Source organism: Mastigoproctus giganteus, chromosome 13, assembly GCF_048544385.1.
Source record: "Mastigoproctus giganteus isolate SK-2022 chromosome 13, ASM4854438v1, whole genome shotgun sequence".
NCBI lineage: Eukaryota > Metazoa > Arthropoda > Arachnida > Uropygi > Thelyphonidae > Mastigoproctus > Mastigoproctus giganteus.
In genome coordinates, this window is record NC_143587.1 from 30,298,688 (window position 1) to 30,313,066 (window position 14,379).

At 37.4% G+C, this 14,379-nt stretch overlaps 1 protein-coding gene across 4 annotated transcripts in view; it reads right to left on the bottom strand.

Moving 5' to 3' along the window:
• Positions 1-14,379, bottom strand: part of wcy (WW domain-containing adapter protein with coiled-coil wacky) — a 252,625-nt gene that overhangs the window by 80,129 nt on the left and 158,117 nt on the right. The gene's annotated exons all lie outside the window — the stretch shown is intronic.

The window sequence follows — 14,379 nt, forward strand, 5'->3', positions numbered from 1 at the left end:
CCTTGCAAAGTTACTGGTTCACTAAGACAACTCCATGAAAGTTTGCATTATTGTCTGTTACCTTTTTGTCAGCTGCAGAGTGTCTGAGAGATGCCACAAATTCTTTTTTATTTTTTACACTTGGGAATGAAATTATATCCTTCTATGTACCTTTCTCTGCCAATTTTCTCTAAACGATGCAGTAGTTTTTTTGCTCTTGCATTTATCTGTTATATCTTTTTTTTGGAATAGCTGGAGTGCATAACTCCCATTTATCAGTGATGTTGTTAGTCAATTTTGTAATGAGTCCCCCCCCCCCCAATTGGTTAACCCAGGTTTCTCAGGCCACAAAATCTGAATTATCTCACAAACTTGGCCAATATGGCCAAATATCCCAATGTCGAGTAACAAACCAAAAAAGTGATTATAAGTCACCCCCCCCAAACCTGGTGGTGGGGCAATGTAGGAATTAATAATGGATGAATAATGGCAGCATTTTCACAACAATGACATTCTACAATGTGGCTCACTATACTACCAGTTGTGTATTTACTGAAAATTGAGTTGTGGCATGTGCTTTTGCTGATGAGGAAAACAACTGAAGGAGGTGGTGGGTATAACAGAAGATGACGAATATATGCCACACGAATTTCAAGAGATAAGAAATGGGATAAATTACATAAAACACATTTAAAAAAAAAAAAAAAAAAAAAAAAATTATGATGAAAATTGAGTTTAACAGACAGCAGTGTGACTGAACAAGAGTTAAAAGAATGGCCCTACTGCCAAAAGAGAGAAAATAAGATCTTATCATAATACTTTATTTTCCTCACAGGAACCCATAAAATAAGGCTACAGATAGTGATTTCAGCAATCCTCATTAAACCACCACCTACAAATGTATCTTTCTGTGAAGTTAGCAATATGGAATTTGCTTCCCAATTTCCTCGAAATGAAAGTGCATTCAAATGGGCTTTTTTTTTTTTTTTTTTTGTATAAGGGTTAAGGGAACGTAGCTGGTTGGTGTGCATGAAGACCCTTTCATTAAACGGACAGATATATGGCATGCTTGGATACAAGCCCTTTAAATCTAGAAAAGTTCAGAAACAAGTTGACGAACGGTGACATCTCTCATAACACTCCACAGTTAGGGACAAATAATGGGCATCTAGTGGGAGGTAACATGAGAATGGCCCCAAGAAGGTTATTTACATTTAAAAATATATTTGCACATTGTTTGTTCCTAACTTTTTTGCCACTAGTGTAGATATATAATGGGTTGCACAGAAAGCTAAAACAAGTCTGAGAAAATTAAGATATATCCACATTCTACGAATATCAGGACTTTTCATAACATGTGGGGCCATAATGAATCAGAATACGTCAATTCAGTACCTGAAAACAATGAAAAAATTTATATAAACGATGTCTGATACCAAAGGGTTACAGGCTATGGCTGTTTGAATTCAATATAAAAAAAAAACCACTATGGAATTTAAGGTAAAATACAGTAGACTGCCAAAATAACACCACCCCAAATAACAGAACATTCCAGCTAATGGCACAATGAGATAGGATGTTCACATAGAGTTCACATAGAGTGTTCACATAGTCTTGCAGTGCCAGAAAAGAAAATAGCAAGTATTTGTATGATTACAGTATTTGTTTACCTTTGCCATATTGAAAGTGAATTCTGCACTGATATCACGGATTATAGCATTAGCATTAGCAGAGGCATATGATGCAAGAAAGCAAGCTTATTCAGCATCAGCCAAAAAAAAAAAAAAAAAACACACACACACACACACACACCACTCCCATTTCACCCCTCCGTTCGTTCGAAATACCTGTCCAGTTGAGCTTTAAATTTGTTTAGGCTATCAACTTCAAAACAAGTGATGGAAGTCGGTTCCACCAACCAACCAACCACCCGCTGACCAAAGGCAAATTTCCGCACATCTATCCGACATCCGTCCTTCCTCAATTTGAATTTATGCCCTCTGAGGTGATTATTCTGACCAAGATGAAGAATCCCATTGGCATTGAGCATGCTCAAACCATTCAAAGCCTTATACACCTCTATCAGATCACCTTGCCGGTGCCTAGTCTCCAGACTCTGTAATTTGCAAAACTTAAGCCTTTCTTTGTAAGAGCAACCCTTTGTTCCATTCACTAATCTTGTTGCCCTTCTCTGTACCCGTTCCAGCAGCTCTACATCCTTCTTGAAATGAGGCCTCCAGATGTGTATACAGTACTCAAGATGTGGCCTAACCGTTGCCTTATACAAGGGAATAATCACCTCCTTATCCCTGCAAGAAAAATTCCTGTATATCATTGACAAGACACCATGAGCTACTCTTGCAGCTCGTCTGCACTGCTCAGAGAACTTCATATCTGCCTGCACAATTACCCCCAGGTCCTTTTCATTCTCCACCACTGTCAGTGTAGTACCGCAGAGTTGATACGTTGCTCTGGGGTTACTGTTTCCCATATGTAGTACTTTACATTTGTCAATGTTAAACTTCATTTTAACCTCTCAGCCCATCTGTTCAACCTTTCCAGATCCTGTTGCAGCAGCATAGCGTCAGTAGTGTCCTTAACAACCCTGCCAACCTTTGTATCATCTGCAAACTTGGACATTAAACTTAATATCCCATCATCAATATCATTCATAAACACCGAAAACAACAACGGACCCAACACTGAACCCTGAGGAACTCCACTAATAACATTAGTCCACGTTGAGCAATGTCCATTGATTACCACTCTCTGTCTTCTGCCACTCAACCATCCCTTTATCCATAGCAGCAATTTGCCTCCAATGCACACTTCTCCAATTTGTGCAGCAGTCTTCCATGCGCAACAGTATCAAAAGCCTTTCTAAGATCCAAATATATAATATCAAAGTTATTCCCTGCATCCAGTTATTTTGTGACATCATAGTATCCAATCAAATTGGTCAGGCAAGACCTGCCCTTAACAAAACCATGCTGCATCTGAGCTATAACTGAATTCTTGTCTAGATGATCCTGCAGTGCTTCTTTAACCAGTGCCTCCATTAATTTACCTGGAACAGAAGTTAAACTCACAGGTCTATAATTACTTGTGTCAACCTTTGATCCTCCTTTGTGAATTGGGGTCACATTTGCACATCTTCAGTCTAAGGGTACCTCCCCTGAGTCCAAAGAAGCTCTCATAATTATGGCTAGGGGTTTGCTTACTTCCTTTGCTGCCTCCTTTAATATAACTGGATAGATCCCATCCACCCCAGGTGCCTTTTTTATGTTTATCCTCAACAATCTCTCCTCCACTTTCCTCTCAGTTATTACAAAATCATCCAGCTCACTGCCAATGTTTACTTTACCTACATCATTCTCCTTCCTGAATAACTCCTCACGCGTGAATGTAGATGCAAAATACTCGTTTAGATTGTTAGCCACCTGAGCAGGATCCTCAACTGTTGAACCATCAATATCCAGTGGACCAATCTGATTCATCCCTTTCCTTCTTGAGTTTAAATATGTAAAGAACTCTTCTGTTTTTCTTTGCATCGTTTGCCAAGGATTTTTCGTAGTCCGCCTTTGCCTGCCTAATCTCCTTTCTGACTTGGTTACAGACCAACTTATATCTATCATAGGCTTCCATGTCGCCCATTAATTTGTACGTATCCCATGCATTTTTCTTCTCTGCCACATGTCTCATTAGTTCATCTGACAACCATTTAGGCCTAAACCTTGAACAATATTTCTTAGTTGGTATGTAAAGCCTGGTAGCCTCCAAGATTAGTTCCTTGAATGCTTCCCATTTTGAGTTTGCTGTTGGTAACATCATCAGTTGGTCCCACTGTATAGAATTTAAATACTGTCTCAGACCATCATAGTCGCCTTTACGAAAACAAAAACCCTTCCCTTTACCTCTGATGGTAGTTACCTCCTTGAGTAAATCCCACTTCAACACACTGTGATCACTGCCGCCTAGTGGTTCATTTATCTGCAGATTCTTAATGCATGAAGAATCACTACTGATAATCAGATCAAGAGTATTGCTCCCTCTTGTTGCCTCACGAACATGCTGATGTAGAAAACAATCATCCAATAAATCCACAAAAGCCTTGCTAGTGTGCGAGTGACCAACCCACAAATTCCAGTCAATATCTGGGAAATTAAAATCCCCCATTATAAGACTCTCTGATTTACTGGCCCACTCTATTTCCCTGTACAATATCTTATTATACTCATCAGAGTCATTAGGCCTATAGCACACTCCTACTCTCAATTTTGATTTCCCTATGCTTATGTCACACCAAACTGACTCGACACTGCCCTGTCCATCGATGTCGACTGGCTTCACTTCCTTGGACTTTATGTGTTTCTTAACTAATAGCATAACCCCTCCTCCCCTCCTGTCCTGTCTATCCTTTCTATACACGTTGTATACCCCAAATTCCAGTTCCGCATTACTTATATCTGTGTGACACCACGTCTCTGATATCCCAACAATATCTGCCTTTGATGTTTTGAGCAATACCTCAAATTCATCAAATTTATTTACCAAACTCCTAGCATTGGTGTACACGCAGGTATATATGAACCTGTTTCTATTCTTAGCTATCCTAACACAACCCATGTGTTTACATGTACCGCAATGACTCCCAGCAGTCTCTGAAATATCCTGCATCTTGTTTTTCAGGCTTCTGCTCATTTCAATAGAAGCAGTGCAAGAATCACTTCCACCTCTGCCAGTGGCTACTGTTAATCTATTCATCCTTGTATCCCCCCCAACTAGCAGTTTTCCGACCCACCTAACACTGCCTCGACAGCATCAGCAAAAATTCTTGCACCCTTTCTATTTAAGTGTATCCCATCCCTGTAGAAGCAATCTTTCCTGTTAACAAGTACAGTCCAGGCTGAAAAAAAATTCTACCCCTTGAGCCTTGCACAATTCCTCCAGGGCCGAATTGATCGACAAGGCTCTCATCATATACTCCCTCCTATCGTGTCTGGGCAGAATTGCAGACACTTTCAAATTCAACCCTAATTCACGGCTTTTTTTCAACAGTGACCTGTACTTGCTAAGTAATTCCACCGGTCTCCTACTCAACTATAACACTGTTTTACACTTATTTTAAATTAAAAACCCCTCACTATGGCTCCTAAAGTTAACAAACCTCATACAGAGAAGAAAAGAACAACATTAAAGCTTAGTGACAAACTTGATATAACAGTGGTTTGACCTTTTTTTTTTAATAATTTATTTATTTTTTAGTAATTTATTTTATTCTGTGGTACCACTGCTCAATTTTCCACCTGTTAGATCTGATTATATATATATCTAATATTAAAAATATATGTTATATGATATAGATACCAAAGTTAACCATAAAGTAATATTGTATATAACGAAACTTCTTTTATAATGTGAGGATTTTTGTATTTTTTTATTTATTTCGGAATTGTAAACAGAATGATCAGCATATGTAAATACTATCATTGTGGTTTATGGAATGCAATAATAAGGATGTATGTACACCTTTTATAATGAAATACATAAATTTTTAAAAAAAGATATGTTTAAGTAACTAAAACCCAAATTACATGGCACTTAGGAATGCTGTTGCGGCACTCCAGTTTAAAACCACTGTGATATAATAAAGAAAATAGAATGGTGCGTAAGTAGGAGTGTATTAATGGTGGAATATAACATTGGATCGTCAACATTGTACAATTAAATATTTAAAGCACAAACTTTTAGACTTTACTGCATGTTCAGAAGCTAACAACAAATAGCTGAGAGAAAAAGTTAACACAGCCAAAAGTAAGAAACCTTAAATAGTGCTGCACAAGTGGTTTTTATTGAAAGTATCGGTATTGTTTTAATAAAAACAGAAGGTATGGCTATATCAGGGTCAATGATTACTGCCAAAGCAAAATATTTTAAAGAAAAATGGGCATTGATACAACAATTGCTTTTAGTGATGGATGGTTAACTACATTTAAAATAAGGCATGGAAACTGAAAATTAGACACTGCCCAAGAAAATCAGTCGGCTGAAACAGTGACAGAAATGGAACTCTCTACATCTAAAGCAGACATATTCGAAGGGGATCAGCTAGAATAGAAATTTTTTTCCCTTTTTTATGTTTATATACTCAAGTATGTTTATGTGCATTCTTATGTTCTTAATCTCACTATTCCTTATTTAGCCTCATTATTTCTGCATTGAATATATTTTAAAAAAAACTTTCTAGATAATGGAAAAATCGAAATAATGGCGCCTACAATCTCCAAAGGTGCCATTATTCTGAAATTCTACAGTACAATAAAAAATAAGAATAAGCAAATGCTATACCCAGCATGAATAAACATTTTACTACGTGTATCTGCTTATATTTGTTTATTTATATAATTTTTTACCATTGAACCTGTAGCCAATTTTTTAAAATTCAAACAGCAATAGCTGTACAACTTATGTAATACTTATGTAATACTCGACTTATGGAAATTCGACTTTAGGTAAGTTTTTTCTGGCAGTGCAAACTTCAAATAATCGCGGAAACGTATTTTGCATCCCATAAGAATAAATGGAGGTATCATGAAAATATCATAAAATGAACCCAATGTGTTCCCCTTCACTGAAATCTTCAATCATAAAAAACAAATAAATTTTCAGAATCTTCTCTTCATTACTATTACGTGTTACAATGATGAAGGTTGTTATTTTCTTTTCAGGAGCATTAGCAACTAAGGCCATATTGCTCCGGGATATGCGGTGGTCATTCCCTGATCTTTCCGCATCCTCCGTATTTGGTGGTGACGGGCTCGAACCCCGGTCTAAGCAAGAAGCGTGTGCTATGCACTGCTGCTCCTTCCCACCTGGCTACGGAGGCGCCTACAATGATGAAGGGAAAGCAGCCAACGGAAAGTGCAAGTGGTGGTAGTGCGGTGGTAGCGAGGAAATGAAACAAAATTGATTTAGAAATGAAGATGAAAATTATTATTATTATTAGCCATATAGTACAAGGAAGCCTGAGGCTTATGCTGCACAGGCCAAAAAAAATAGAGTTACCCTGAGAGAGAGAGAGAGAGAGAGAGAGAGAGAGAGAGAGAGAGAGAGAGTAATCACCAAAAAAGAGAATGATGATATCCAGCTTAGGACCCTGGGTGTGCCAAGCCCATACTCACCAAATGTGAGCCCCTGGGGTTATGATTAAGAAGTAAGAAGTAGGATAAAGGTTGTCATCTATTGCATGGAATTAGGTCTTGCTGCCTCAACAGTGAACACTATTTTAAAGGAGAGTGCGCGTATAAACGAACATGTCAAAGGATAAATGCACTTAAGATCAACAGTGATCACAAAACAGTGTTCAGGTGCTATATCGAAGATGGAAAAGCTATTAATAATATGGATGGAAAATCAGATTCAGAAGCGAGTGCCCCTGAATCTAATCACCATTCAAGCAAAAGCAACAAGCATTTATAAAAATATTAAGGATAAGTACGGTGAACCCCAACCCAAGCTCGTGGCAAGCAACGGGTGGTTTAATAGGTTCAAGCACTGCACTGGTTTCCACAACGTTAAAGTATACGGTGAAGTCGCCAGTGCCAATTCTGCAGCTGTAGAGAAATTTTGTCATGTGTTTGAAAAAATTATTGAAGGCGGTGGTGATTCAACACAGAAAATTTTTAACGCTTGACGAGACTGCTCTGTATTGGGAAAAAAAGCCAGATCGAACATACATTTCCAAAGAGACATGGTGTCACACAGATATAAGGGATGCAGAACTGGAATTTGGGGAGTACAACGTCTACAGAAAGGATAGACAGGATAGGAAGGGGGGAGGGGTTATGCTATTAGTTAAGAAACACAAAAACCAAAGAAGTGAAGCCAGTCGACATCACTGGACAGTGCAGTGTTGAGTCAGTTTGGTGTGACATAAGCATTGGGAGATCAAAATTGAGAGTAGGAGTGTGCTATAGGCCTAATGACTCTGATGAGTATAATAAGGAACTGTACAGGGAAATAGAGTGGGCCAGTAAATCAGAGAGTCTTATAATGGGAGATTTTAATTTCCCAGATATTGACTGGAATTTGGGGGCTGGTTACTCACACACTAGCAGGGCTTTTGTGGATTTATTGGATGATTGTTTTCTACATCAGCATGTTCAGGAGGCAACTAGAGGGAGTAATACTCTTGATTTGATTATCAGCAGCGATTCTTCATGCATTAAGAATCTGCAGATAAATGAACCACTAGGTGGCAGTGATCACAGTGTGCTGAAGTGGGATTTACTCAAAGAAGTAACTACCATTAGGGGTAAAGGGAAGGGTTATTGCTTCCGTAAAGGCGACTACGATGGACTGAGACAGTATTTAAATTCTATACAGTGGGACCAACTGATGATGTTACCAACAGCAAATTCAAAATGGGAAGCATTCAAAGAACTTATCTTGGAAGCTACTAGGCTTTACATACCAACTAAGAAATATTGTTCAAGGTTTAGGCCAAAATGGATGTCAGATGAACTAATGAGGCATATGGCAGAGAAGAAAAATGCATGGGATACTTACAAATTAACACATGACACAGAAGCCTATGATAGATACAAGTTGATATGCAACCAAGTTACAAAGGAGATTAGGCAGGTGAAGGCAGATTACGAGAAATCCTTGGCAAGGGATGCAAAGAAAAACAGCAAAGAGTTCTTTACTTATGTAAACTCTAGAAGGGAGGGGATGAATCAGATTGGTCCACTTGATATTGATGGGTCAACTGTTGATGATCCTGCTCAGGTAGCTAACAAACTAAATGAATATTTTGCATCGACATTCACACATGAGGAGTTATTCAGCAAGGGGAATGCCAGAGGTGTATTCAACTCTAGCAGTAAGCTACAGAATCTTGAAATAACTGGGAGTAAAGTGGAGGAGAAACTGTTGAAGATAAACACAAGAAAGGCACCCGGGGTGGATGGGATCTATCCAGTTATATTAAAGGAGGCAGTTATATTAAAAAGAGGAAATATAATGTCAGGTTTCAAGGCCATGCTCTTGCTTGGGGCTAATGCAGCGTGAGATTAGTGATCAAAACCACTGCTTGTGTACCATTCTGGAAATCCTCGTATATTTAAGGGCATCATTAAAGCCACCCTACCTGTGCATTTTCGATTGAACCAGAGAGCATGGATAACAATATCTCGCTTTGAGGATTGGTTTAAATGCTGCATTTTGCTTCTATTTGATAATGCCTAGATGATTTCAATTATCTAGAACGTGAGAATCATATTTCTACCGCAAAACACGACTTCACTCAACCAACCTATGGATCAGGGTGTTATTTTGAATTTAAAAGCATACTATTTAAGCATAACCAGGATAAGAAATGACAACATCAGAGGTACGGTTAAGGTGGGCCTTTGAGTAAAAAAAATGCAGGAATCTAGGTTGAAGTGGCTTGGACATGTGGAACGAAGAAGTGAGGAGTATGTGGGGAAGAGGTGTGAAAAATTGGAGGTGATAGGGAAGAGGAAGAGGGAGAGACCTAATCTGAGATGGAAGGACAAGGTGGCAGAGGATTTAAAAGAGAGAGGGCGAAGGAGAGAAGAAGTCCAGGATAGGGAGGAATGGAGGGAAAGAATTAAGGACGGAAATGCCGACCCCATATAAACATGGGAAGAAGGCAAAGATAAAGAAGGAGATTTACGCATAACATTTGCTCAGGCATTGTCTGCAGTAGACGATGAGAAAAATTTTACGTTAAGAGACTTCGAAATCTTACAATATTTACCACGCCATCTTAAACTTTAATAAGGCCTGGGCAGAAATTACTAAAAGTTATTTAAATGGCGCATGGAAGAAAATATGCCCACGGCACGTAAAAGGCTTCGAAGGATTTAAAAAAGACGAATAATATGAAGAGGTTACAAGATAAGATTGTAGAGGTTGCAGAACTACTTCAGTTGGAGGTTTATGCCAAAGACGTGGAGGAGTTAATAGAAGAAGAAGAGAAGGAATTATCTAACGAAGAACTTATTGCCTTGCAGGCAGCAATAGTGAAAGAAGAAAATTATGACAAAGCTCAAGATGAGCCAAATGAGTAACCGAGACACTTCATCACCAAAGAGATGGCAATGGCGAGGTTTGAGGAGATGGATCCTGATAGCAAACAATTGTTAAAAGTTAACAGAGGGTTAATGATATGCTTGCTTGCTACAAAGAAATCTACGATGAAAAGAAAAAAGGCCACTGTCCAGCATCCATTAGTGTTCTTTCATAAGATTGAGCGGCTGACCCCTTCTAAATTCCACAGCCTTCAACCTCCACAGCGGCGTACTTATCAGCTGAAGACGTTGATTCTGGCACAATGCTCGAGAAGTAAAACTTATTGACGTTATGCTTGTCTCCTCTCTTTTCTGTAATTTTATAATTTTGAATTTTTTTTTAAATTGCACGCTTTTGTAATTTTTCCTGCGCATAAGATAAAAAATTGAATAAATAAAATAAATAATTCTATTTACATGTTCGTCGAACATTTATTTTTTGATCCAATCAATTCAGTGAGCATAGTTGCTAGTGCTGCACAAACATGGAGGAAATTCCGACTTATGTAATGTTCCGCAGAACGCAACCCTCAGGTAAGTTGGGGAGTTCCTGTATATATAAACTTTTTTCACCATGGCCAAAATTTAAAATGTTCCTGATGCTAGCACAACTTAAGCATGCACTGTTAATAGTATATACAGAGACATTATGATGCTCAATACATTCTACATTCATAATAATATCTGTAGCAGAATAAGAGAAATTTACCTCAATGATACGTAGAACACTTCCACATGACACTCTCCAGAAATTTAAAATGAATAAAAGATTAATGCAAAATGATTACAGCAAAAAATCAACTGAAAACATTTCAAAAAACTATTTTAAAAGTTTAACATAAATTTTGAAAAATGATTTTCCTTCCTGAAAAAGACAGTACTTTTCGACCGTGTCATGATCGTGGAATGGAAAGTATGGAGTATGTGAGCTTGAATCTTAAACAGACATTATTTGTCCTCGCGCATGCATGCAGAAGACCAAGAATCGGAGATTAGATATGGGCGGCAAACGTTAATAGAATTCTCATGTAATTTAATTTCGATGATTTATGCAATTAATAGTCTCTTATTATTACATTGAACACTAAGTATTTTGGCCTCATTAAATAAAAATGTTATAGTTTTTGTAAATGGCATGAAAGTCTAATTCTAAAGCTGCCGAATGAGAAGCACATACTGAAGACATGCTGGTTTACTCGAATATTCAGCGGACACTGCACAGATCCTTGGTAAGACGAGTTGCAATCATTCAAGAAATGTTGTATACCAAGTCATTTATTTGTGTCACGAAAGAGGAAAGGACTGAGCAATTGTTCAGCATCACGTGTAATTTCCGTATTGGTCTGGCCATAATCTTAAATTCGGTATATTTAAAGAATCTGTTATATTGCTTGTGCCACTGTTCACCCACTGTATGGGACAGAATTAAAGTATTTTTTGATGTTACTAATGTCGTTTGGTGTAGTTTTTTGTATCCTATACTTAGCTTGTACCCTAATTCGATTTATTGCAGAAATGGGATAACCCCTATTCAAAAATCTGCTGGTTAATTAATATCTGCATTTCTGAGTCTAAAGTAGATTCCGCTGTTCAATATTTACATGCATTGAGAAACTGATTAAAGATAACAGATCTTTTGTAGGTGAACGGACATACTGGTTTTTGTTGGTTTACGATAGATGTTAAATTGGATATTATTTGCATTCCGAGTAATTTAGAAAATTTAATGACTTGGTATCCATATTTTTCCTTTCCAATGTAAAATAGAATCTAGGATTAATAGTATTAAACGAATGTAAAATGTCTCGAATAGTGCTACTATCAGTAATAACCAGAACATCGTCTAAATACCTCCTGTAGTATGTGATACGGGGTAGAAAAGGCGTCAAATGATAAGCTCAGTCGTTGAGAGATAGACCTCGGATATTAAGCAGCTTAGACTTAATGCCATTGGCAAACCAAAAATTTGTTTATATACTTTGTCTTGAAAGGTGATATAGTTGGCTTCAACTAAAAGTTTAATTAACTGAAAAATTTCTTTAATAGGAAGCTTTTTTTTTTTTTTTTTTTTTTTAGGAGCATTAGCAACTAAGGCCATATTGCTCCGGGATATGCGGTGGTCATTCCCTGACCTTTCCGCATCCTCCGTATTTGGTGGTGACGGGCTCGAACCCCGGTCTAATCAAGAAGCGTGTGCTACGCACTGCTGCTCCTTCCCACCTGGCTACGGAGGCGCCTTTAATAGGAAGCATCATATAATTAATCGGTATAGAGTTGTTATTTAACATATCCCAAAGAAAATCTAATGTGTATTCAATGTTTACATTTGTATATAGGGAAGTAACATCCAGTGAGAATAAATTATCATTATCGCTGAGTTTACAGTCCTTAAGATTATTAACCAGCAGATTCTTAAACCAGGGTTACCCTCTTGCTACAATAAACCAAATTGCGGTACAAGCTAAGGATAGGATACAAAAAACTTCCCCAACCATCAATAGTAACATCAAAAAATACTTTAATTCTGTCCCATACGGTGGGTGACCAGTGGCACAAGCAGCTTAACAGATTCTTTAAAGATACCAAGTTTAAGATTGTGGCCAGACCAATATGGAAATTACACACGATACTGAGCACCTGGTCAGTCCTTTCCTCTTTTGCAACACAAATAAATGACTTGGTATACATTTCTTGCAGTGATTGTGACTCATCTTACCAAGGATTTCTGCTGAACATTCAAGCAAAACAGCACGCGTGCTCAGTATGTGCTTCTCGTTCAGCAGCATCAGAACTAGCCTTTTGTGCCATTAAGGAAAACTATACATTTTTATTTAATGAGTGTCCAACGTAATTCAACGAGACTATTAATTGCAGAAACTATCGAAATTAAATTACGAGAAGTCTATTAATGTTCACTGCCCATATCTAATTTAAGATTCAAGGTCACATACTCCGTAATTTCCATTCCTGCGATCATGACACAGTCGAAAAGCAGTCTGCTTCAGTAAGGAAAACAGCTTTTCAAAATTTACATTAAACTTTTCTAATGAATTTTTAATTACAGTAGAACATCGGTTATCCGGAATAATTTGAAAGTTTGAAAGGCTGATTTTTTTTCTACTTTATTTTTTTTTATTTTTTTTTATTATTATTAATGGTAGTATGAGACAAATGTTTATTATGCTACGAGAGTATTTCTGTCCGTTTTTTTTACGTCATATATCTGGTGAAATGTTGGATTAGGACAAATGGGTTTACAGAAACCATGAGTGATAGAATTTAGCCATTCGCTTACGTGAACCCAATTTTCCATGACTTATTTTGGTCTCTTCATTTCATATTATGTTTAATTTAGCTCCAGATTCTGTAAGAATAATATCGGCCCAAAACTGTGCAATTTATTATTTTTTTCAGAAAAATGTCAACAAAAAAAAAAACAGCACTGAAATGGGCAGAAAACCAGGAAGAATGCGATAAAATCAAATTGATATTAAGGAACTTGAGATATTTCGCAGCAAAAAAAAAAAAAAAGGGGGGGGGGGGGGTTTACAACAAACGAACAAGCGATCGAACAATATTTTAAAACTGAAGCTTTCAAAGGCTTCTGCCTTCTTTCTCAACAGTGTCTTATTTTAAAATTGCTATCATCAGTAATATGGTATTTTGTTTTGTTTGTAAATAAATTTATTGTAAATATTAAAAATTTTAAGAAATGATTTTTCGTCTTTCACTTCAATGGTTGGTGAGAAACACGAAAAATTATAGTATGAATATACCCAACCCCAGAGGCCTATTTGAAGCTACTGTCTTTGTCTAGTCTAATAAAGGAGGTAGCATTCTCACATATTTTCTTCAAAATCGTAATGTATGGGGTATCTTGACTTGTCTTTCCAATTTTTTTCAGTGCCTGAAACATTGCCTTTTGCTGTATGGAGTCAAATGCCTTTTCATAATCCAAATGCCAGGCATAATGGCGTTTTATATTCGCTTGCTTTCTCCATTAGCTGAGCTATTACGTGAAGGTGATCCATAGTTGAGAATCCTGTTCTAAAGCCAGCTTGCTCTTTTCGTTGATTCTCGTCAAGTATTCTTTGTAATCTGGTAGTAAAGACCCTTGTGAACAACTTGTAGATGTGGGACGACAAGCTAATTGGTCTATAATTTCTGATTTATCTCCTTTCTTAAGCAGCAAAATTATGATTGCATTATTCCACTCCTTAGGCTTCACGCCTTTCCTAATGTATTTTGTGAAGATGTTTCTTCCTTCCAATTTTGACTACTCTACAGTAACTTCATCTGCACC